Here is a 26,884-nt window from a genome sequence, read left to right on the forward strand (position 1 = left end):
ATTTGGGTGAGCTTTATGCTAGTTCACGAACCCCTGAGTTGGAAAAAAATAAAATAAAAAAAACCTGTCTGGCTCAAGAATGGAGTCATGTTGGTATGTCTCTCACAGGTGAGAGTGGGAGGAATGAAAGGATATTTAACTAAGCCTGGCTGTGTTGGCCAACACAGATAAAATGATAGCTGCTGCTCAGATTACCCTTGAAGATGATCTAACCTCCCAGCAGACTTTTTGGGAAGAAACTGCAAGGCTCTTGGAAAAATTACTTTAAGAGGTTAATTAAAAAGTCCTTAATCTGTTTTACTTTCCTGTTTACTGAAGGAATGGCTTTGCTTTTTAGTTGATGAGAAGATGGCTCTACGAATAATTAGTCAACGTGATGTTTCTTTATTGTACTACTAGCTTATGGTTTACTCATTTATGGTTGAGATTTGTCAGATCTGAGCAGGAAAAAAACCACAAAAAAGCCTCGAACTGTGTTCCCTAGGAAAATGAACCTGAGAGGGGGGAGGTGGTCACTGGTCTATGTCTCTGATCCAGTGCTCTACTCTCCAGAGGCCTTCCCAGAAGCCCCCCAGGTGCTAACCATGTGACAGCAGCTTGATCTATTGATCGCTGTAAGAGGGTTCTCTTCTAAATGAAAATTCATGAAAAATTGATGAAGTTCTCTAGATTATTTTATATTTCCCTTCTCACACCTTTTCTTACTCTTTTTCAATGCTCTTCTCACTCAGGTAGTATGTGTTTTAGCAGCATAGGGGGTTGGAAAGAAATGATGAGTTTTTGAGTGGCCTTATGGGTGAGGGGTTAAAGGTCGGGGGAGATAAGAGAAGGCAGCAACGTGAAGAAATGAGAACACACATCTGATGGGCATTATGACTAATACTTGGAGACAGAGACGGAGACTGAGGGTGACTCTATTAGGTTTAGCACATTTAATAACCCAGTTAATGTATTATTATATAATTAACCATTTAAAATGGCTGGAACCTGGATTTGCATCCAACTTCTGCTTAAAGCTGCTGGAAACATTTATTTTTTTTATTCAGATAAAGACATAGTGTAGGCCTCATAAATCAATAAATCAAACATCATTTGCACAAAAAATTATGTATACGGTTGAAGTAAAAAAACACATCTGACTACCCGACTCCACATCCCACAATGCAATGCGTAAAACATTCCCAACAATGTCTATAAGAGTGTTTACAGTAAAGATCAAAACAAACTTTTGAATTTTAATCTTTTACATCTTTGTTTCGACCTCCACTATGGCTGTGCTCCAAATGTCACTACCGTACTACTTATACTAAGTCTGACATCAAAATGAGTTTGTAGTGCGTTCACATTGGATGGTATGAAAAGATTGAGTATGCAAGAAATACCCACAAGTACGGGACATTTTTTAAGAATGCACACTAGTCATACTCAACCGCCCCATGATGCATTGCGAGCAGAATGTAAAATAGTCCTTGGACCAGCTTCAAGCTAAAAATCAAACATCGCCTTTTCAAAACAAAAGCATCTCTTCTTGTCTTCCATTAGTTTTTAAGGCTTTTGTAAACAAGGCTCTTGTTAACCAGAAGTTTTATCAGTAGCACAATGGAGGGTCTCCAAAAATCTCCGAAATGTTGACATAGAATGGGTTTCCACATCATGATTTTATACTTGGTCACTTTCTTGCTTAAAATGATTTCAGAACTTTTAAATGTGGAGAATCAACGGATATATTTAACGTCAGTGTGCTTCAGGTTTTTGTCGTATCAGGTTCAAAATGCATCTTGGGAAGCTTGGAAGTATCATGCTAATCATACATAGTAGACAGTACAGTATTTACTCATCAAGTTTGTAGTGTATAGTACGGAGCGTGCCATTTCGAACACTGCCTATGTCTTAATCTGGTAAAACAAAAAAAACTAAAATATGTCCAACATTATAAAACTGGGATTAAAAACTAAAGATGGTGAAGATTCAATATTCATCACACTGACTTCCCCTGCACTCTAAATAGTATTCTCTACTCTATTAAAACAAAATAATGGCCTTAAATTTCATTTTTAGTGACAAAATTTGGCCCATGCTGACTGAACAGCAGCATCTGGAAAATAACGGTAGTGTCTAAGTGACGCAGATTGTGTGGATGTAAAAAAATTAAAAAAGAAGCCTGTGGATTATAACATGACATCCTGATGACAGTTTAATTAAGTGGAATTATTTGATAAATTATTCACTTAGTAAACATTTCCTGAATTAGCCTCGGGCGTTTAATGAAATTTCGACGCAATAAAGGGAAGGAAAGGCGGCTAATGTTCTTAGATTTTAAATAATTTTTGTATATTTGAATCATTATTGAGTTGATGCAATTTTAATGACAGGTAATTCAAGTCATAGTAAAAGAAATGGCCTGAGGTGTTTCTGCAGGATTATTGTTCATGTCTGTGAGTTTTCAAATATATTCGCTACACATTATGTTATTTCACGTTATTCATTTTCAGTCGGTGCATATTTGTTTGATTTCACATGTTTCACACACTAATTGCATCAAGACAAGATCTCCAAATTAGAGAATGGGCGACGGGTCATCTTACAGGTTTTTTGGTAGGGGGTTTCAGAGCTTCTCTTCAGCTTTCTCTTTCACTGCAGTCTTTAGGGGCCTTGGGGGGAGGAGGGAACAGACGGGGGGCCAAGAAGCCTAATCCCCCCAGCATTGGCTCTACTGCAGTGATTAGCTTTATCAGGTCCTGACATCCGTCTCGTCATAGTGAAGCTGAAGCTAATCGCACAGGAAAATAACAGCATTTGAATCCATATCTATGTCGCGCTGGGTTCAGGTTTATGATCTATCTTGTAAACCCCTTCTACCCCACCCACCCCCACTTTTTCCCCGACCCCTGCTTCCCTACCGTTGTCGTATTGAACACACCTTTGCCCCTCCTCTTCCTTTCACGAGTGGTTGAACAGGACCCCGGTGAGATAATTGAATTGCAGTTCTGAAACAGATTGAACTCGGTGTCCACCGAGGAGAGGGACGCTGCTGTAAACTGGACATCAAGCTGGGCAGCACTCACCACTCTCCCTGTCAGAGGAGAAGAGGTGGAACGTAGAGGAAAAGGGGGGGAAGAGGCCTTGAGGAGGTGTCTGCATTATTAATGTAGGTGATAGAGTGTGTCTGTGTGTGTGGGTGGAGGGGGTTAGTCCTCCAACCATGTCATCCCCAAGTGTTGGATGTAGAGCCCACATTGTTGAGCCGACAGGAGCGTGAGAGCATGAACTGCATTAACTCTTTGTGGTGTTTAGGTCTAGGTGTGCACTGTGCAAGTATAGGTAGAAATGTAACATCATTAGCTGTGTTTCCATTACCTGTAGAAATGTGCAAAATCGAAATAGTGCAATAAAAACTGGTAATGGAAACACCTATATTTTACACTCAAATATCGCTGAAGAGTTTTTACGTTTTCATGAGATTGTTTTTCAGACGTTTTGATATTGAAATGTGTCGCAAAAGCGCCATGGAAACACTTTTTCCTCAAATACACATCACAGTACTTGACGTACCTGGTCACGATTATTATCATTACTGCCACATTAGACATGAAACAACAAAGGAATGCAGAGCGTTATAAGGAGGTTTCAAGCATGTGTCTTCCTGTGGCAAAGTCTAGTGGGATGAGATTTAACAGGAGTTACAAGGCTCCTGCCTAAGACAACCTTCAATGGAAACACGTTCAAAGCGCAATTATACTTTTATTTTTCAAAAATCTGTAATGGAAACACAGCTACTCGTGCAATTAGATAACGTATTTTGGCACTGCATGTTTAAAAATGCTATAATATCTCTTAATTTGATTTCCAAAAAAGAGAACACTTGGGCCAACCTCGGCGTACTCAAAGCACTTGACGTTTTCTTCGGCAAAATACAATATAATAAATAAATAAGTTGCTATTGTCAATAAAGTTTAAACATATATTTTTCTTTTTATAACAAAGACTGAAACCAGTGGTGATTCAAGTCAATCACATTTATTATGCATTATAACAATCTGTCATTTAAAAATCTCATATACTCTCTCAATCATTGAAACAATATGAGATATATCTCCTCCTAGACTTTAACACTATAACACATGAACTCAAGGCTTACAGAGCAGTAAATAATCATTAAATATACACTTCAATAAATAACCTTTTCAATTAAATCCACCGGCTTTTTTGAATGATTATGTAAATTGTAAAGATCGACTGCTTAGCTTTCAGAAACTGGTGACATCCCCCGAGATGCGTTCAAAGTCCCTGGCAAACCCGAACAATTTTATGAATTTGTAAAATATCCCCGGACAAGACGTGAAAAGAGGACATATCCGGGTAAAACCAGATGTATGGTCAACCTAATTACCTACACCCCATAAAACAAAACTGTTACCATGTTATTTCTCTTTAAGTGACTGCAAGGCAGATTATTTTGCATAAAGTTTGGCATAGAAGTAGGATTGTGCCCTTTTTCACTCTTTTCAGAATAAACTAGGTCAATGAGCCAGTTCATAAATCACTGGGAAGCTTGTGTCAGAACTGCTACCTGCAGTCACCACGACTGAATAAATACCTTGTCTTGCAAATATCTGTGTTTATGCGAGTGTGACAGGGCACACCTGGAGTGATTTTCAAAGGAAAACTCCTAATTAGCCTCCTTTCTTTTCTTCTGGACATGGACTTTTTGCTCGAGATACAGTGCACGGATGGACAGGTGAGCTTTAAAACGAGTGCAGAATGTGTGACTTGGGCTCTCTCGCATTGTGCATGCATTACCTACCGTAATCACTGAAGCAAGTAGTACATTCATAAAGGAATGAACACAGAATATTGAGTTGTTGATCTATAACCTTCCCGCTTTGTTGAGTATGCGCCCTTTAAAAATGCAAATGAAAAAAAAAAAAAAGAGAATAAAACCGATGTCTTGCGTTAGCTGTAAATGCCGCTTGGAATGGGAACAGTTGACTTTTAAAAAGGTCTGCTGATATTATACACTGTTCTGCAATTAAGCGACTCGTTTGGTTGCATTTGGTTTTTGTACTTCGAGGTCATTCATAGGAAAACAGAGGACTGTTAGGTTTGAGTGGGAGAGGGTGGAAGGACGACACCAAGCTGTTCCTGAGTTATCCAACAGAAGGAATGGATGGCTAATGAAAGGGGTGGCCATGAAGAACAAGATCAGGTGGGGGAGTCCGAGCTTAGCAGGACTGCTTATCTTCAACTGGAACCATTGTTTAAATTCACAAATTTACAAGCACAAAAACACCTGTCATCATGCTTTACAAACACAACCACCAATTTTTAAACTTCAGAGAAAATGAAGAATGAATTGGCAATCTTTTTAATGCGCTGTATATTTGTTCTCTTGTGATAAGATAGAAGGTAAGAGCTGGCAAGAATGTAGAAAATAATCTTGTAAGGAACCATTGAACAAGGTACATCTCTTTTTCAATGTGTCATTTCTGCATCTATCCACCTGGAGCTTCCTGACCTCCACACATAAAAGCATTATTTGCACACATACACACTCTCTCTTTAGTCATTTGCACACTAAAGTATGCAGATTGCTTTTACCTCTGTTTTCTGCCACAGAAGCAAACAGTAAATAAAGAGTTTCACCCGAAGGATTCCTGTGCTGTGCATGGAAAGAGACCAACTGGCAGAAATAGAGCAAGGATCTGGAAACTAAAGTCCTGCAGGGAAATATATCATGGGAACACACCACAGTTAGGACTTGGGAGTCTGACCGTTCACTATCACACACAAACTGGCACATTTACATGCACACACATAATATATCCTGAGACTGCACTTTCACTTGCCTTTGTGTCCTGGCTCTGACCTCTCCAGCTTCACCTGGGGAAATAGATTGTCGACTTTACTTCCTCACTTCAGGAGGGGGGGCGAAAAAAAATGCATGCCTCGACTACATTCTGTACAGAACAGGAACAAAGGAAAGGGATGGCAAAGACCTTGCAAAGGAAGGGAAAAGTGAACTGGTTTAAGACCAAAACATCCAGTGTTGGGTTAGCCCTTGACCTTCCATTTCAGCCCTCTATCAGTCTTTTTTGTTTGTGTCATTTTAGTGCATCCAAAACAGATTAAACAACTGTGCAGCACTTTGTCATAGACATGATAGCAAACAAGTGAGCCCTCAAGAAAAGAATGCTGAACCAGCGACTTCTCACGCCCATTAGTGCCTGGCAAGACGAAGCACCCATCAACGTGGGGTTTTGTTGTATTACTTTCATACACCCTTCTCTTGGTCCTTCACACTTTCTCTCTTCTTGTTTTTATTGTGACACTTTTTATTGATTGCCCTTCTACTCTTGACAATGCAGGTCTATTGCTTTGTCTATCCTGTCTGCCTGGAATTTGCCTATGACCTTACTTTCTTTCTTTCTTTATTCCTCTTTGGTCTTATTACTCATGCTGCATATTCTCACTCTGCAGTCGGTATTAAAATTATGTATATAGAGGGATATATATGGAAAATATGGAATTCATTTTCTGAAACTGAAAAAGCAATCTAACCCTTTAAAAACACACATGCAAGTTTCAGGACACTATCATTAATTTACTTCCTATAGTTTTTCCAAGAAAATGGGTGACTGAATGTCTAGCAAGTGTAACAAACGGACAAATATGCTACTGTTTTCTCATAATTTTGTTCAAAGATCCTGTGCTACATAATTACACTGCTGCGCAGGATTTTTTGCAAAAATTGGGCATCAAATTTTTACATTTATATAAGTTATTGAGTTGCTTAACCCTATTTAGAATGTTTGATATGATTTCAGGAAGTTTAATAGCGGGAAAAGTTATAAAAATAAGGAAAACAAAAACAACACAGAAATAGTTATAATCTCAAACGGAATTGAGGAAATTTTAAAATGGAAAATCAGTCATTGTAGATTTTTGGTTTTTGAAAATGTGAGTACTTTGACAAACGCATTCTATAAAAGCAAACGCCATGTTTTTTTCTGTTTATTGCTCTTTTTGATCAATCTGTTAGAGATTCAGACTTGGCTGTGAATTATTAAAGTCTGTCTGCAGGCTGAGTATTGATTACCTTTATATTTCAGACTGGGTGAGAGGGTCTTGCTTTCATGGGCGCATTGCTCTTTGATTTCTGTTCTTATATTGATGTTTGGTTGAAATATGGTGGATTTTTTTTTTCTAGTTGCTGAACATATATAATAATCTTGATTATATCTTCTAGAATTATTCAGTTTTACCTTTGCAATTTTATTAATATCAAAACATCAATGTTTTATTTTTTAATTGAAATTGTTTTATATGTCTTTTAATTGAGGGTGTTTGAATGATACAGCGCAACTTTTTGTCACCTTGGCAAAGGAAGTGATGACACTATTCTGAAGGTGGCTTGTCAGTGTCATTGAGTGCAACCACAATCATCTGACCCCTGAAGAATTTTATTTCCTAACACTCTAAATTTTTGTCGAGGTAGTTTTCCTAAGGCAAGGTAAGGCAAATATTTACTTTATGTATTGCACATGTTACGCACAAGGCCATTCAGTGATGCTTTACATGATTTAAAAGTGCAACAGAAAGCACAAAGCAGAGTTTGTAATCAACAATAAAATGATAAAAATGTCCCTCTTAGTAAAGCAGTTGAAAAGGTGTGCCTTTAACCTAGATTTAAAAACCCAATGCTTCCCTCCAATGAATGTGTCTCTCTAGTGAATAACCCCCCACATCACACCCACCCAACCCATCATCCTTTCCCTTTCCTAAATTCTCTGAAACTGACAGAAATGGTAATCCATCATTTGGGGCTGGAGAGAAGGTGACAGGACATTTGGACTGAATTTCAAACACAAGCCAATACGCAGCTTTGCTCAAAAGACGTTGGAACAGATTGATTCTGGTCGGTAGTATACGACACTCCCTCTGATTCATAAAGCCTTTATTTCCTTGAACACACACTCTTAAATACACATTCATCACACGCGTGCATGCATTTGTGTAACACTAGTGGGTGCACAAATCTGCTGCGGATTGATCCAGTGCAAGGTCAGGACTGAGTCAGGCCCACAGTCCAGTCTGTTTATTTTGGGTGACGACTGTCACACACCACTCTGGCCCTCTGATTTATTTGTTCTGTTGAATACAGCTGTGTGCACAGACGTTACAATAAGAGCATGTTAAAAAAAATACTTTAGGGTATTGGCTTCATGGCTGTTTCTTTAGTTTTGCAAACATTTGGGATAACTCTTCCCTCGGGAACAAAGGGGATGCAGCTTTTCTGCTTCATTAGTTTCTGAATTTGAACCATAACAAAAATGAAGGAAACCACAAGATGGAAAGGGGATGTGGAAGTTTTTCACAGACTGATTCATCACTTGGTTCCAGCGATATTCATTTTGTCTTCTTTTTTATAGTATACTATTCAAAAAGAAGACAAAATGTATCTTCCTGGAACTATAACATGGAAGTCAAGTGAAACTTCAAAGGCGATCATCAGAACTCCTCTGACGAAGACTGGCAATTGACAGTCCAAACACGTTAGGAGATAAACATTTCATAAAAAACCTTGTCTGAATAAACAAAACATGATTCATCATTTAGTCAAAATTTGGGTTTGTTCTTCGTTTGAGTCCATTTTTACTGAGATTCCCAGACTAAGACAGAACTATTTCTTTGTGCAGTTGTGATATGGCTACAGTGACCATTTAAAGGGATAATTCCTAATTTGTGTTTTACTTAGATTACGTTTTGCTGTGAATATCTGGCGCCTTTAACAGCTGCAGATCAGAGTTGAAACCCAATCATCCATAGTCTGCTTTCTGACTCTTCCCCTCTCTCTATCATCCTTGTTCCTCCTCCCCCAGTCCACACCGGCCTGCTCTTATTTCCTTGGCTGCTGTTTGAAAATGATACTCAGAGTATTTTGGTCACTTTCAGAAGTGAAGGGAAGACAAGATCAAATGTTTAAGAGAGTAGTTTCTAAGGCAGCTGTGGTTGCATTTCCCTTCACAGGTTGACCTTTACATGACTGTTCTCCTGCATCCTTTGGGCATGTCAGCAGAGGAAGTTCCATGGCTGCTGTGTGTCATTGAAGATGACCTTGTGTGTTGCAGAGCTAATGGCTTCCCCTTTCTACGTGGCGTGTGTCCTAGCCTGTTAGACTGTTCTGGGATGTGTCCCAGGCTAGCCTGTGGTTGAGGAAGAGGAGGGTTGACGTGTTCATTCAGTCACCAGCAGTGCACGGCAAGAACTGCTGCACAATCTCTGTTTAAAAATAAACTTAAAAATGTCTTCATTTGGAAGGGCCAAGCAAAACTAGGTGAAAGACGCAAGTGGCATTATTTCAATGTATTTCAGTGTGACCAGGTGCAGTGAGATGACATCACATAGTGGATGAGATGGGGAGCAATGGTATGTGCGGCCACCTGCTTCTGCAGCTGGGAGTATGATTAGCAGCTAGCCAGACTGCTTATTAACCAGTCAGACACTCATCCGGCCAAGCATGTAAAGAAACAAACAGAGACACTGACAGATATTCCACGTTGCCAGATCTGGATGTTCAGCGGTTGGCGCGATGACGAAAAGACACTTCAGCACTCGCACATCCAAAGGCCGACTGAATAGGAATCAGCATTCCCTATTCAAATGCTAAGCAGAATGTTATCACACTGCCCCTGGCTGCTGGCCCTTGTGCTTTACACTGTACAGAGCAAAGCAATTAACACACTTGCAGGTGATGTGTGTGTGCGTGTGTTTCTTTAGGTTGCAGAAAGTGTGTGCTTTACATTAGACTGCTTAGTGTTTCATGCAATTATTTGGTCTTTATCAGGGTGATGGGTGTAACAACCATAATCAACATTTAGATTAAGGAGTTTCATCCATCTATCCATCCATCCATCTTCTCAAGTAGAGTCCAATCGATTAATCGATGCAGATGATTAATTTTAGGCTTCACCGATTAATCAACATTGGTCAATAGCCTGGCCGAATATAATCCCTCACTTTGGAATGGCCAGTAATGACTACAAAGTTACAGCACTAGGAGAAGTGCACTCGTTTATTGTTTACCGTTTGCAATTTGAACAACTTCATTTTTGAATACTTTTTTTTACAGTGTAATCCCAAAATACAGTATTGCACAAGTTTGCCTTTTCTAAAGATCAGTGGCTTTACAGTCACTTTACAGTTTAATTTAGTAGTGTTATAATTGTTTGTCTTGAATCAATTTTTTGGGTGTGATACGAATTTGTGCTCATGAACAGTATATATCCTGTTCCTGTATGCATAAATGTTCTTATTTTATATAATGACTGACTTATCGGCTATCGACCAATATATTGGTTATCAGCAGTTACATCGGTTATTGGCTTTTTAAAACCCACAATATACTCATCCATCACAAAAATCTCATATCAATCAGGCTCTACTCTCTACCCACTTATTCTAAAGAACTTTGGTGAATAAAGATATACTGGGAATAAGGTAAAGTATTCCTTTGGGAGATGGGCAAACAGTGCTGTAACTATGGTAAAAATTGCAGGGATAAAAAAAATTCCACCAAGAATATCTTATCTTGAAAAAATCTAAAGACACTAAACTTCATTAAGGGACATCTGTCTGATTCATTTGACTCCACCAACCACCAAAAGCCTAAAATCAAACCTTCACCCAAATTCCTACAAGCACAAGGGCTTATGGTTGTTTGGAAACCAGACTCAAGATAAAAAATTGTGAAACCACACACAATAATAAACTCCACATTTGCCCTTTGTGAAAAAAGGAACATTTTCTTATTCAAGGCTTCATTGGCAAAGTGAGGGAAAAGTGAACCACAAGACGTTGCTTTTTAATGTACCTGGAAAGAAGAACTTTAACGGCCAACATGAGGCATGCCCAAGCGATAAGTGAGCAATATATATTTTTATAGGTCCCTGCGGTGTTTTCATGTTGAGCAGAAACAAAAGTACAACTTTACCATTACAGCTGCTCCAGCTATTCAGGTTAACTTGCGACCTATTGCTAAAAACAATCAGCTCATATATCAAAATAATTTGAGAATACATTTGTTAAAAAAAATCGATTCAATGGTACAGTATCTTCTCTTAATTTTCTCTCTCTTACCCCAAGAACTACTGACTTGTCTGTATGATTTAGCTCTTTTCACAACAGTTCAATGGATGACGTGCCAGTTGGAACCTTTGGGTTCAGATAATGTGACCTTTGGCCAGTCCTGGATGTGACCTTTCATTGATTGACCAGGATTTGACCCCAACGTTTGAAAATAGACCTGCTCACAGGTCCATTTGGCAGTCTGGAAAGTATCCCTAGCATATGCTGCTAATACAGTTAAGCTATTGTTATTGGAAGACGAATGAAAGATGGAATAGCTGTGGAAGGCAGGTTATTCCTGTGTCGGAGGAAGAAGCGAATATATAATTTAATTTCAGGTTCAGGAATATGAGCATCTGTCAGGATGTTCATTTCTGCTGAAATTGTGAGCTTATAGTAAAGACCTGGAAACAAGATTGCGCCTGGAAGGAACGTCTGAGGAATAGAGATCCTTTGTGACATTTGGTACTTCTAAATACAAAACTACATGCATGTACATGTAGGTGTTGTTTGGGCCATCTTTCCTTTGAATAATAATCACTAATAGTGTGATTTGAACTGGAATGACTTGACAGTTTACAAATGTGGGAAATCCAACCCCACATGTGGTAGAGGCATTGTGACACAACAGTGAGGGGTACGTACCACTGAACTCCTACTGCCATGACGCCCTGTCTCATTAATCACAAACCCCATGCTGCCTGCTACCCTCTGACAACTTGCAACCTGGTGGTGTCCCCGCATCCTTGGATGTAAACTGCAAAAAAATGCCCCACTGTTGACTTACAGGAAGATGACCACGCAGCAGCAACAGATGCCGGTGGTCCTTTTGCAATCCCCCCCTCTGTGTTCATCTGAAACTTCTCATATCCTCCAACAACCTTTTTTTTTTTTTTAAAAAAGAAACTTGTCTTGGGTTTACAGGTTTTAAAGCACTGGGTCAAAGGCTAGTAGATTTGCCAGGTTGTCATAGCAACTTTTGACAACATCAGATATTCGCTATATAAATCAAGTCCATTTACTTACTACCCAAATATATTTGTATTCAGCAGAAAAAAGTGGTTTTGGGGTTTAGTTACTCTTTAAGTACAGTAAATTAGTATTTATACTTTGTACAGTAATAAAGTATTTGTACTTCTTTACTTGTCACCTCTGGTAAGCAGTCTAATTTGAACTACCCATTCTCCAGTATTTCACATTGTGTGGTATATTAAGTGCCAGGGCTAAGGAGTATCCAGGCTTGATGTGGTCCAAAATAATAATAAAAAAATAAAAAAAAGCTAATACTGTGGGGCTCAAAGCAGTGCTGTGGTCTAGTTGTGTCATGGTTGTGTAGCTGGGCTGTCACTTGTCTCTAATTAGCGTAGGTCAACCCCTGAGAGGCTCAAAGCTTCCAGCATCCATCTTTCCCTTGTTTTATCCTTTTTATTCTGCCAAGTGTAGACAATGGTCTCCACATGCTTTTTTCCATCAAAAATAATCGCTTCTATTCCATGGCTGTGGTTTTTCTAAGGCTGTGCATGTATCCTGCTATGAGGATACATTTTATTTGTCATACTTGTTCTTTTTTGTCATGTTGTATTATCTCAGTTTTTCCTTTTACATTTTAAGTTGCCTTTTAAAATCTGGCCAGGGACACCAGATGAAAACTCACCTCTTTTGGCTAAATCTGGCTCATTTACAGTATGTCTGTTTATTAATGTGCATTGTCCCTTTTAAATAATCAATAAATTCAAATAACTGTAAATGTGGAAGGGTTCATGTTGGTTGATGGATGCTAGACTGTTGAGCGGAGGGTGTAGTGGGCAGAGGTGAAGAAGAAATACTTACTGTACTGTACTTTAAGGAGTTTCTTCTGGTATCTGTACTTTATTGGAGTAATTGTTTTTTGGCGACTTTTTACTTTTACTACTTACTTAAATAAATAAAAATATTAATCTTGACTTCCTACTCCTTACATTTAAAAAATGAGCTTGCAACTTTTAAGACCTTCGAAGATAACGTCATTATGTAAAAAAGACGCAAACCAGCAACCGCAATGCTGGAGGAGAAGCTAGTGCTCGTCAACATGCTAACGTGCTCTGGGTTTAATTCAGCATTTTTTTTCTTGAAACATTTTATTTTCAAATTCTATGTATGAGTGCTAAATTCTCCAGGTGTTCAAAAGTAACAGACTTAACTCGTTTCCATGTACCAGTTTTCTATGAGTTCTTAAAAAATAAAATAAAATGTGGAATTATTGATACTTTTTACACTTTTATTTAATTAAGTACATTTAGTAGCATGTACCGTTTTACTTTTGCTCAAGTAAGGGAGCAACTTTTACTTGAGTACTGAAGACTAGTACTTTTGCCACCTCTGGTAGTGGACAGCTTGATATAATACAGAATTGAGACCTGATTGATCCAGGCCCTTAGGTCAGAGCAGGGCCATGAACTGGCGATAACAAGGCTAGTCTTTAGGGAATAAAACCCTTTGCTGCATTTTCACATGCCATTACGCTTTGTACCTAGTCTCCCACCAACAATTCATAACATTCATCACTACCATTACAAGTAGCACCACAGCACCTCAATTACGTGCACAGTAATCACTCATTCACTCTGACTGCTGTCAAGGTGGGGTTTTCGGTTTTTGGAATGGGCGCAATTTACCACATGTCCTAATGGTCCTGAAATGACCCTCCAGTGTGCATCCCTGATGATATTCTAATTGGAAGGGGTGACCTTTCTTCCCTGTAGTTTAGAAATGTCCTTGGGCCTTAGGGGTGCGAGCAGATTAAAAAGCAGCGGGTGGTTGATTTATGTTTGCTGCTTGTGGATGGACAATGGCAGGTAAAGGGACACGAACATATGAGTCCACAGCTGTTGAATGACACGTTACAGGCTGATACAGAGGAGGTGGCTACACCCCGTCTGATTGATTGAGTCAACCGCCTGCACGTAGATTTCTTTTTTAAAATGTCTTCATTGTCCATTGATTGAGCCTGTTTTTTTTTAAAGAAGAAATTCAAGTTTACACAGAGATCGATCCGTATATATTTTGTTCTTTGGTTATTTTGTTTTACTGACTTAAAACCAAAACAGAAATAGAGAAAAATCCACCTCGCAACGATGGCAAAGAGGAGTAATTTGTGTGTTGATGATGTTCGTTAAAGAGTTATTGATGCTGGAAGTCCAAATCTGTGATTGGCGTGACAACTTTATTGAACAGTGTTACAGTCCAAATAGTATCCAAATAAACTGGTGACTGACTATGGACTGTGAGACTGGTGTTGGGAATAGATGTTCGAACTTTCTTGACACATTTGACACTTTTGCAAAAGCAATTATAGCTGTTTGAGGGCAGTAAAAATATATTTTTTGCATGTTTTAATACTGCGATCCACTAACAGCCATCAACGCACACGGAAGTTGATCACAAGAAACTAGGAGCACCAGTTGATTCATTACACCACCTCTGGTTCCTTTAATCACATATTATGTGCATGTTTTAATAACCTTTTTTTTTATTTTGATTTATTTATGTATTAATAACGTTGCAATGAACCAGTTCATCAGTAATGTGACTCATGCATTGCTCGTTTTTTGTCCAGGAGTAAAAGTCCGCCCCCATCTGTGGGTCCCCTCTACGTGGTGAGATTAAAACATTACGCTCTTGTCCTAGTTTCCCTTAAATATCCAAATATTATACAGATGATTTAATTTTAAAACAGAAAAACGCTGCTTGTCTGGTTTTTGATTTTTCTGTATTTCTGTTTTGGTTTTATGTAAGTCAGTAAAATAAAATAACCACACTGTGTATGTGTATTTGTTATTTTGATTTGCTTTTAAAACAGAATAACCAAAGAACGAAGGTGCATGGACTGAGAACATGAAACCTTGGTTGGGAGGACATACAAGCATTCATTGGTTATATTAAAGTAAAGAAAAAAATCCCTCATTTAGTTTTTTGCTATCACAACTGTAATGCTACTTAAAGACCATTAAGAACAAATTATAGGGGTTAGAATAATATGCATTTAATGGCGTGTGTGTGTGTGTGCGTGTGCGCATCAATATGACATTTACTTTGCTTTCATTTGGAGCCAGAATGAACTGAAGTGTGGCAAATGCGGTTGTTTTGGTGCAGTGACTGGTGGATCCCATTTTAACAGCGAACAAAGCTGGAACTAATTCCTGCATATTTATTCGTCTGAGACTTGAACGATATTCCTATTTAGAATTCCTTCAGAATACCGACTAGAACGGATTTCAGATGAAGGCAAAAAACGGCTTTTCACAGCCATTGAATGCTTGAAAGTGGAAACATTTAGAACCTTCAGAACATTAGGTTTTTCCACATAAATAAACACGGAAGCATGCATTAGTTTAAACGTTTTGAGTTTGTTTGCTCAGCTTATTTGTTATTTTATGTGAATTTCTTTGTGTGAAGCCTATAGATTTGGTTAATTGCCAAGAAAAATAACCTGACATAGCTTGGCTTAGATCAGCTATTTACCTTTTAGAAAGTGTTTCCTTTTATATGTATATATCATATATCTCTATATATTGTAAATTTCATAATAAACGAAAGCACCAAATGTCGTCTTTGCCAGATACTGGCAGTTATCTATCACCATTAATAACCAGTACCAATACAGTATACTGTAGGTCCAAACGCATAAACACCCCGTATTTAAAAAAAAAAATTGCAATGAAATGCACAATCCAGATCCAATCTGGGTAAAAATCAGTGGAAAAACAGGATGCATTTTCAAAATTTCACAAATAATGAGGGATGGGGATTTACAGTAAATCAGTATATTGATACAGAACACAACCAAGATTAATTGGATTCTTCCATCGCGAAAGGTCTATCCTCAGTTAAATATTTTCCCAAATCTGTTCTTTTGATGTAACTTGATTGCAGACAAACAAATAAATAAATGCCGGTGTAAGTATTACGGTATCTTCTTGGTGGAAGTAATAATGAGACAAAGAATCTTGACCCTTGTTTTAATAGTTTTTAATATTTGTGCTTAGTACAGTAATTCAGCATTAGATTTAGTTGCTTTTTTTTGCAAACCTCAAATTAAATCTCTTTTATGTAAAGGTAAAGTTTACTACCAGTAAGCCAATCCTAACAATAATAATAATAATAATACAGGTTAAAATGTGAAGAGGTGAGAGGCACCTGGACACATTTTTTGTCCACTTTATTGTTCGTAGCAACCAAAAGTAACCTTGATCCACTTGTTGAACGTGTGTGTGATAACACTCCCTTTTTCCTCCAGCGCTCTACTATTCCTTGGCGTGTGTGTCTGTGTTTCACTGTAGCTGAGAGCCAGTCCCAGCAGGAGATCTGAAGTCAACCTTGTGGCATACACGAGCTGCAGGAAGCAGGCTAACGAGGTGTCCAAGCAGCTGATGGCTTTGTGCTGTTGCCTGCGAACAGCAATGGCTCAAAGAGCATCCTGCAGAGAGTGCTGTCTGTTCTTTTTGCCTCCATTTCTTGTTGCTCAAGTCTCTGGGCAACAAAAGGAAGCTTGGAGGAAAAACAGATTGTCATCAGACTGGTGGATGAGATTATTTGCTTGTCCTCATCGCCCCTCCTGTCATTTCTAAACCAAAGATAAGCATTAATAAAGCAACATCTTTTTTTTTTTTTTTTTAGCAACTATAGAGTTAAAGTATGTCTAAGTCCAGTGGTTGACAACGTTTTCAGCCTGTGAGCCCCCAAAACAAAGAGACTGGGAATCCCACTGTACCTGAAGGTGGTTGAACACAGACGTGAACATTGAAGAACAGTCATGTTGAGACAGCATCATCTATAAGGGGGAATAAAGAGGAGATATTTTTGGTGTCTATCCATAAAGTCAGTCAAATGATGGTTCATTGTTCTATGAATCTGTGATAACCACATTTATTTATTTATCTGAATAATATCCACCGTTATACAGGAAGTTTATTATTTGTACTATAGTATATAGTCATCTTAAAGATGGAAATAAAATGGGTTAAAAGTGACCAAATATGGTGGAAAAGGTGGTGAAATGGGATTTTAAAAACCACAGAAATTGGTTAAAAGTTGCAAATTAAAGTGGACAAAAACAGACAGAATAAGTGGTAAAAAAGGGTTCAAAGTGTCAATATTAGCTTAAAAGTAGCAGGTAGGGGGGTTGGGGTCATATAATTTAAAAAAAAGGAACAAGTAGTTTAAACGGGCAAATAATGGGCATGACATAGCGTGAATGTGATTAAATTGGCAAAAATAAGCATGAAATATGGTGGAAAGAGGAAAAAAGTTACAGTAATGGGTCAACATATGCAACGTTAGGTGGGAAAAGTGGTGGAAAAGTTTTATAAGGGCCAAAAATGTGTTGAAAGTGGAAAAAATGTGCAGAAAAGGCATTGAAATTTGATGCAAAAATGCATAAAAGGAGCAAAATATGGCAAGTTTGGTGAAGTTGCAGGAAATGGATAAAAATAAGCAAAAATTAGCTCAAATTGTTAAAAAAAAAATACATTCTTAGTTCCTTGAAGGCATCTGACGACCCCCTCCCAGTGTCTCTCGACCCCAAATTGGGTCCTGAAGCCAAGATTGAGAATAGTTAGTGGAATAGTTCTGACCATCTCTTACCTTAGTGTTTAATGGTGGGTTCACTCCTTTGTCATATGTTGCCACTTGTTTTTTTGTTCAGCCTACTATCCTTTCTTCGCTTTCGTTTGTAATTTATTAACGTTCCACTTGAGTGAGCCGAGTGCCTATTAAAGCCTGCACAGCGCCCGTGCTTGTCCTGGCCTTTCCCTTCTCCACGGGAAGCTCATCTGGAGACTATGGTGGTTAATGCCTCTGCGGGAGGTGAGCTAGAAACACGGACACCACTGTGGCTCCCCTGCCCACCAGAAGGGAGAGGGTTCTGATGCTCCTTATGAAAGGCCAAAGTCGTTTGTCTTTGTTGTTTTTTAGTCTCCCTGGGATTGTTTAGAGAAAAGAGAAGACAGTGAGGAGATAAAGAGTAAAAATGAGTCAGAGCAAGCAGAGAAAGCCTGTTCTCATGAATCCGTTCGCGGATAGGGCGAAGGCTTTTATCTGGGTCACGGTGGACTTTGCATGTGGAAACAAGTATGATTGTATTATGTTTGCTTTTTTTTTTTTTTTTTTTTTTTTTTTTTATGGTCCCGAAACAAAAAAACCATTCAAATATAATCTTTACCAAATGACCTGCAGCCTGGTTTAAATTTGAAGCTTAGTAGTTGGAAGACTTTTCTCTAAAGCGCTGTCATATGTGGTTTTTGGTCCCTGTTCATGTCCACTGATTATTTAATCCTGCGCGGAGAAGGTTTCATTGTAATTTTATGGAATTTGATACCATGGAACAAAAACTTGTTGCTTTGTTATGTCATAAAAGAACCAAAGCCATACATTTTTTTTTTTTTAGTTGATGTCAAAACAATCCAAATATTTTGTCGAACCTAAAAACTACTTCACATGAACAGCACAGTAGCAGCATTGTTTTTTCATTGAGTTTAACTGTGTGGGCTAGTGCTTCCATATCATTGAAGTAATCAGATTTAAAACAGAGGACACGCGTACAGACGACCACAACAGAAGCACAAAATCACAGAAAAAGGTTAGGAGGGAGTCCCCAAAGGACGACAAATCCCTTCTCTGGAATCTCATTGTTTGGAAAGCATGAAACCAGAGTCCTGTAACAAGTCTCTGATCAGTCACGTCCTGGCCCCAAGGACTCAATTAGAAGAGAAAGGCTTTTTTCTGCCCCCTTCCCTTGCTCAACATGCTGCTACCACTGTAGACGAACAGGGCAATGCCCCAAACTGTGAGAGCACCACCTCACTCATACTCCCCCCACCCTCATTACACTCTCACAGCCAAAATCTGCACCAGAGTGAGTGTGTTGCATCTCCGTCGACCCGTGGCACTCCCATTGACTGGGTGTTTTAATTGGTACAGTACAGTAAACATATATTAAGAACACTGACAAAAGTAGCAGTTACCAAAACACCCCAGGAGCCAAAGGCAATAATCCAGAACTTAATTTCAGTCATTTTGTCCTACTTCACTTATGATTAGAGGGATTTATGATAAATTCTTGATTATGGTCTGGCCCCTGCCTGCGAGGACACCACTTGACTTCACGTCGTAGAATATGGGAATCAGGAACGTGAGCTCTGCTGTATTTAACCAAACCTGTCTTCTGAGACACCAGGATATATTTGGTTGCATATCTTTATATAGAAATATGTTTGCATAGTATTTAACATATAATCTTAACCATTACTCTTGACTTTTACTTTTGGAATTAGAGTGCGAGAGGTATGTACGGTATTTTAGTCATTTACTTCAATGGTTCTCAACCTTGGGGTCGCTAGACAATAATTTCTGAACAATTTGAGCCCATTTTTGCTTATTTTTATCCTTTTTTTGAAACTACACCAAACTTGCCATATTTTAACCGATTTTCATCACTTTCTCTTGCCATATTTTGGCTCCTTGTAATTTATTTTTTGCTACATTACTCTCATTACTACCACTTCTACATCAAATTTCAATGCCTTTTCTTAACATTTTTTCCACTTTCAAGACATTTTTGGCACTTTTAAATCATTTCCACCGCTTTTCCCACCTAATGTTGCATATGTTGAACCATGACTTTTAACCTCTTTTCACCATATCTCATGCTTACTTTTGCCAGTTTAACCACATTCATGATTTGTCATGTCCATTATTTGCCAGTTTAAACTAATTGTTATTTTTTTTAACACTTTTTCTGTGTTTTTGCCCACTCTAAATTGCTGCTTTTTAAAATCCCATTATACCACCTTTTCCACAATTTTTTTTTCCCTCACCGAATGACTGTTCTTGAATATTCATGCCTGTGTTCAACCATTCTCATGTACAGTGGGGGTCCCCAGTTTCTGGCACCTTTATTGTGGGGGCCGTGGGCTAAAATGGTTGAGAACCACTGATTTCATTGATCCTTGTCTGGGATCATTAGTTCATAAATTAAAACATGTATTCATTTTATGATGTTCAGTCCTGGAGGTAATTTGACTTTAAATGTATCATAGAAATCTAAAATGAATGTAACAAATGGAAATATGAAACCGGTGCTTTTGCAGATTATGCGATTGCATGACTTAAAGCAGCATCAAAAGCTGGGTCAGTCATGTTTTTTACACTTGGCTTCCCATGTCTGCCAACACAATGCCTCAACGCTAATTCACATTCAATCAGTGATTCAGTGAACAGAAGCGAGATCGGCCACATCGCTTTCTTAACAAGAAAGTCAATTAGAGCTTCATTTAAAAAGCAAAATTGGTTGTTATAGATTTAATAACTGACCTAGACGTGGGGCAGACTGGGCAGAGCTGGGGAGACTTTGCTTTGGAGTCCACGGGGAAATCATAAAGGACGTCCGTGGACACGTCGCGGAATCCCTCTCATAATGACTTCTTTTGAGTCTTGATAATGTCTACTAATTAGTTAATCAAAGACAATGGCCCTCTACATACACCTCCCACCTTAGCAGCTTCTATCTGCTTGATTGAACAACAGCTCAGTGCGAAGCCTTGAAATCCCCATTCACCGTCGACTGGCAGACACACCTGGATGGGCTCGTTGTACGCCTGCAGCGAGATGTGCAACACTTTCATTTGTCGAATTAATGTAAATGGATGCACGCATGTAAATTACGCAATGTTCAGTGTAATAAAACATGTAAGAGAATAATGAACTGTTATAAAAAAGTACTATAATGCACTTGATTTCTGCATGGTGTCCACCAGGGTTGGGCTCAATTACGTTTTTCAGTTACAATTACGTTTTCAATTACCCATGTTCGATTTTAATTCAATTATGATTACAGTGACCAACTTTTTTTTCAAATTACAATTGAATTACAACTATTATTTATCCCCAGAGAGTAAATTACAATTACGTTCTCATCTACTAAAGTTCAACTACAATTAATCACAATTATCGAGCCTGAAATAAATAACTTAATGAAAGTTAACCATGCTCTTGTGTTAGCTTTCTGTTAGCATCTCTTATGATAATAGGTCCGCAATCAGCTGTAAAATACACTAAAACAAATGCATTTCCTATTTATTGGTTACCTTGTTAGGATTCCCAATCAATACAAATATAGGTTTTAATATTTTTGGTGTGGGCATCTGAGTCTTTTTTTGTGTCACTATATCCCTAGATATTTTTTTTTTTTAATGGTAAAATGTGGGAAAGCTTGATATAAAACATATTTTAATCATTATTAACCACATATGTGTAGAACTAGTACTGTACACAGAACTGTAACATGGTTCCCCAGTTTCGCCTTAAATTATATTTGACAATTGTTATCGAATTTTTATGGCAATAAGTCAATTATCTGAACTCAATTACAACAGCAAGATGTTTTTTTTAATTAAAATTACACCATAATTGTAGTTGATTATCAATTACGTGATTACAATTATAATTGACACCATCCCTGGCGTCCACGCTGGTCAGGAGTTCAATATTAAACGCTCGAGGCTGAACATTCTGGAAAAACAGAACATTGACAAAGTGTCTCAGAGCCCCTTGGAGGTGCCATCATTGGGTGAGTAATACTCTGTTTTCACTATAATCAATTAGTAAGCCTTCATTAGGTCCACCATTCATTATGCTGGCGTGTCAGGGACGGGACATGGTGCAGTGGTCGCCCCATGGGACGAGGGCGTCAGTTGGTGCTGATACATGATTCGGTTTCTCACAATCGCTCTTGCATTTAAAGAGGGAGCGGCCATTACGCTAAGGCACAGTCAAGAATACTTACTGCTGTGTGTATTTTAAATATGCATTATTCTGCTGTTACTCACCCACCTGGGTACATAAATGTGTGTTAGGCGTGTTCATGTTTAGTTGCACAGAAAAGCTTGAACATTGGCTAATTGTTTATGTATTCCAGACACAGGCAACTGGCGACCAAATCCCCAAAAATGGTATTTCAAGAAGTTAGAAGGAATTTAACACTCGACATAATACATAAAATAACTCCCAAAACACACAAATTGACAACAAAATGCACAAAGTACACAAAAACACACGAAAAAAATTCAAAGATACACAAAATGACTCATAAAATACAAAATGACAACAAAGACAGGCATAACAACCACCTAAACAAGCAACAAACAAACAACACATTTCAGAATAGCTTCAAAGACCCGCAAACTGTCAACAAAATTACACAAAATGACAGGAAAATACAGAAAACACTAAAAATACAGAAAACGACCCCAAAAATGCACAAATCGACAACATGAATGTAGAAAATGACAGAATAAAAGGCAAATTTACAAGAACACAAAAAAAAATTAAGGCTGTCCCGATACAACTTTTTGTTTTCTGATATGATACCGATATTACAGCCTTGCGTATCTGCTGATACCAATATTGTTCCAATCTCAGCATGAATCATACATACTTGTATTACTTTTTTTTCTCTCTCTCTTTCATAAAAATAATAATAATTTCTTAATTTGTAGTGTGGAACGTTAGAAAAGGCTTGAACAAGTGATGTCACTCAAACAGAGAACAATAGTCAGCAACAGTAGGGATGAGAAAAACTGACCCATTTATTATTAACCCACTGGTTACAGAAATTTTAACCTTTAACATAATATCTACAGTATTCTACAATTAAATAAAAAATTTAAAAAAATTCGGAAATTTGAATTTGATAATCGATATTTGTTTTCAGACTGATATCGGATCGATATCCGATATCGGGCCGGGACACCCCTACACAAAATGACTCCAAAATCACACATAATCACTACAAAACAATAAACTCACAACGACAAAAACAATAGTTGCCCGTCCCTGATGTATTCCATTTACCGTAGGAGGTTTTTTAGTTTCCCAGGAAAATCCCACGCTGTTGGCGTTTAGCTGGGCACTACATACAGTAGTTACACTTCCTAAACATATTCCAATTACTTTGAATCCTCTTAGCCCTTCTGAATATTACAGTAGCTTGCAATCTGTGTTGGGAATCATTAATGTAGAGCAGATGTTGGACCTGTTCCCTCGTGCGCTAACTTGTGTTGCTGGAGTCTGTATCACTACAGCATCAACTGCTCTTGTTTGCATATTTAATAGAAACACATTTTTATAATATATATTATAAATAAATATAAATAGAGGGATCAAAAGACTTTGCTGTACGCATGTGCGTGTGTTTGTGTGTCACTCTGTTGTGTGCCATTTTGTGTGTGCGTAGCGCGAGCCCCTTGTTGTGTGTAATGACCTGTGCTACAGAATTATGATGAGGGGTAGACGGAGATTAAAAGAGTAAGGTATTGAATAGCCACATGATGGATGAGAGCTGTTTGGGAATCAATTAAAGTATAAGAAATTAATTCTGCCAGCGACATGCTCATTAGAGACTGGGTAAAAAGGAAATAAGTGTGTGTGCGCGCGTGTGTGTCATGCAATGGCTTTTAATTTTCTTTAGATTAGAATAGAAATATTAAATCTGATTGATATACAGATTTTTGTCTTTGTCTTTCACCGTTATCACACATATTGACCTATGTATGACCTTACATCCCCAATGACCTGAATCATATCATCACCACAACCAGTAGAGTTCATACTCTTGTGGTCATTGATGTCAGTAAATTTGGATGAAAACTATTCATGATAAATTAATTCTCATTTAAATGATCAAGAATAGAAATATTAAATCTGATTGATATACAGATTTTTGTCTTTGTCTTTCACCGTTATTGCTAACCTTGTCGGAGGACTGAGTGATTGTTGCAGCCTTGCCTTATTGTTGCATCCCACTGTTCCACTCGGCCAAGCTGAAAAAAAACTGACTAAAGTCAACTAATTACTATTGCGGCTTCTATCAAAGGATGGCTGCAGCCAACAGATGTGAGCAACAGCTGCCTTGCTGTGTGTCAACCTTCTCGCTGCTGTCAGTCTCTATTTGGCCCTGTGCATGGGTAAACAACGTGTTGTCTTAATTCATTTGCCTCCGCTTGCAACAGCCGGAGCATAATGGATTCTAATATTAAACACCATCTCGTTCCACTTTGCAATTAGTGTTTACCTCCACCTATTAACACTTACATATTAATGGTGTCTCCCAGGGTCTGCTCTGCTGAATGGCAGTTGTGGAAACCTAGTCGTTGGAAGATTGTGACACGCGTATTGGCAGGTGACAGCGATTGGGGACTAATCAGTCTCCTTTCCCGTCAGAGAAGCTGTGGAAGTTGTGTGGCGACAGAGGACCCCCCCCCCCCCCACACCCCTCTTTCACAGGAAGGAGGCTATACTGATGATGTGCTGGCTCAGGGGGAATGAGCTCACAGACGGACAGGCGGAGCCAGACCTCCTCTGTGTGTGTGTGTGTGTGTTTGTGTGTGTGTGTGTGTGTGTGTAAGCGATTGTCTTTTTGGGAGATGGACATACGGAAGGACCACTAAGTGCAAACTGAAAGGATGGTGTGAGGGGTGTGGCTGCTAAGTGGTCAGGGTGCAGATGGAGGATGTAAGGTTTGCTTGTAGAGCAGATGTTTTAGGGGTGGATGTTTGTTTTGGGGTATGACACGGTCGGGCAAAGAGAGTCGAGGGACCAAAGAGAAGACGTTTAATGTTGGGTGCATTATTGTTTCAATGCTGTTCAGGTCATCATTATAGGGGAAAACCAGTTCTTTGTGTGAAATTATTTGTCAAATTCATTACTTAACCTATTATCATTGGGGTCAATTTGACCCCGTTCAATGTTTATTATTCAAAATATAATAGTTATTTTACGACTTTTCCAATGGGTACAGCTGATTAAGCATTGTGCCTGACACAAAAATTTGGTCAACTATTTTCTGAAATTCATTTTTTGGAGTCAAATATCCCTGGGGTCAGATTGACCCCAACCGTAAAATGTATTAGTAATATTTGAGGATAATACTTGCTGCCAAAGCTGACTGGATTCATTTTGCAGAAGGAAACGCAATGAGACATACTGTCTTTTTCATGCATCGTGTTGGGTGCTACTTCCTGGAGAAGTTGATCTAATGTGTCGGCATTATTTCTGAAAAATATTAGAAATTCTATTTGTCATCAATTTCTGTCATTGGCAACTTCGATTTCCATTTCCACATTCCGTTCCAGGGTTTACACATTTAGACGTCCGTTTTTATTTCCTTTCTGTTTCATCGTCTTTCCATGATTAGATGACTTTCTGAAATCATACCAAACACGCTAAATAGCTCCTGCTATAATTTTTTATATTTATATGTTTCATATGATTTGCAAAATCGGCATGTTATACTGAAATCGCATGAGATTACATTGCAATATGACGTTAGCTACGGCTGGACGATATTTTTCAAAATTCTCACGGTTTCACGGTATATGATGATATATTTTTTTTTTTCATGCATAATCAGGTGTTCACAGCATTTTCTACTGGTTGAGAGATGAATTACTGCAGTAGAGACTTAGGATGGTCTATTTTACTGTCATGATGAGTGAATATTGTAGAATAATTCCACACTAGTAATAATACAAGTTTGCAACAGCAGCCCAATGGTTCTTTGCCGCGTTAGCTTAGCTTTAGCATTAGCTTGATTTCTAGCTTTAAATGCCGCATACTCAGAGGTGTGGTGGTTTCTTATGGTGAATAAGGTAGCCTTTCCTTTGCAGCTCCACCTGGACTTATGCCCGCGTTATAGGAATTACAAATTGCGATCTTTTGCTCTCTTTTTTTGGGTGTCACTGCCGACATGCTAAGCTAACCGTGCCTCCTTGTCCATGAGTGTTGTTCTCCTGTAGCAGACGCATGCGCACGCAGGCACATGCTCACATGCAGCTTCAGAGCTTTTAATTGTGTCTTTCTTATTCATTTACACGTATGATTTACACTACAACTAACACCAGAGCTACTGTTTACCTTCCTATCTTTTTAGATATTCATATATTCATATACGTATACTGTTCTTGTAGAAGTTTTTACCAAAAAGTGTTGACTTTGAGTTTTCTCCTTAAAAGCAAGACAAAGAAAGTACAAAGGTTTGTGGGCGATGACGTTGATGCCATTTAAAAATGATGTTTCATACATCATTTCATACATGAGTCGAGTATAAAGACTATTAATTATGATGTCAGTTGAATTTCCAGCCTGTTCGTTTGGGACTTTTTTAATGGACGACATGCAAAAACAGATTGGAGTTTTCAATGATTTTTTACTTTTTTTTCCCCGACATATGTTCGGTTTTAAAGAAACCAAACACAAACTCAAAGCCCAGAAAAATCTTTGCTTCTCGACTTCTTTTTTTTTTTTTTTTTTTTTTTCCTCCATCATCTCAGCTTCAGTCTTGGTTGATTATTCACTTGCGTTGAAAGTTGCTCCTGCCTCATAGCTGTTTTTCAAATTTGATGGAGCTCCGTTATAATTGGTAGATGGAGACAGGTTTTGTGAGTATGGATCATGGCTCTGTAATGACTCCCACAGTGTGTATGGGGTGTGAGTGAGGGTGTAGAATGGGAATGAGATGAATGCTAGGTGGAAATGAATTTCTAAAGGCCACGGTGCTTCATCACTAGCCCAGCACTGCCCGTCCCACTTCTGCCTGAATAACAGCAGAATTATCACTCAGAGGGAGGAGAGGGCCATGAATACCCTGTGCTACTGCACCCTGGGGATGCCTGTACCCCCCGTACACACACACACACACACACACACACACGATGGCGTACTCACACAG

At 38.5% G+C, this 26,884-nt stretch overlaps 1 protein-coding gene across 11 annotated transcripts in view; it reads left to right on the forward strand.

Moving 5' to 3' along the window:
* robo2 (roundabout, axon guidance receptor, homolog 2 (Drosophila)) overlaps positions 1-26,884 on the forward strand; it is a 401,621-nt gene that overhangs the window by 185,352 nt on the left and 189,385 nt on the right. Inside the window, exon 1 of one of the 11 annotated variants that reach the window (XM_028464067.1) lies at positions 540-614. The exons of the other annotated variants lie outside the window; for them this stretch is intronic. The gene's annotated coding sequence lies outside the window, so the exon portion shown is untranslated. Of the gene's footprint in view, positions 1-539; positions 615-26,884 lie in introns of those variants that run through there. 11 annotated transcript variants of the gene reach the window in all.

The sequence above is a fragment of the Gouania willdenowi genome, chromosome 13, assembly GCF_900634775.1.
Source record: "Gouania willdenowi chromosome 13, fGouWil2.1, whole genome shotgun sequence".
NCBI lineage: Eukaryota > Metazoa > Chordata > Actinopteri > Blenniiformes > Gobiesocidae > Gouania > Gouania willdenowi.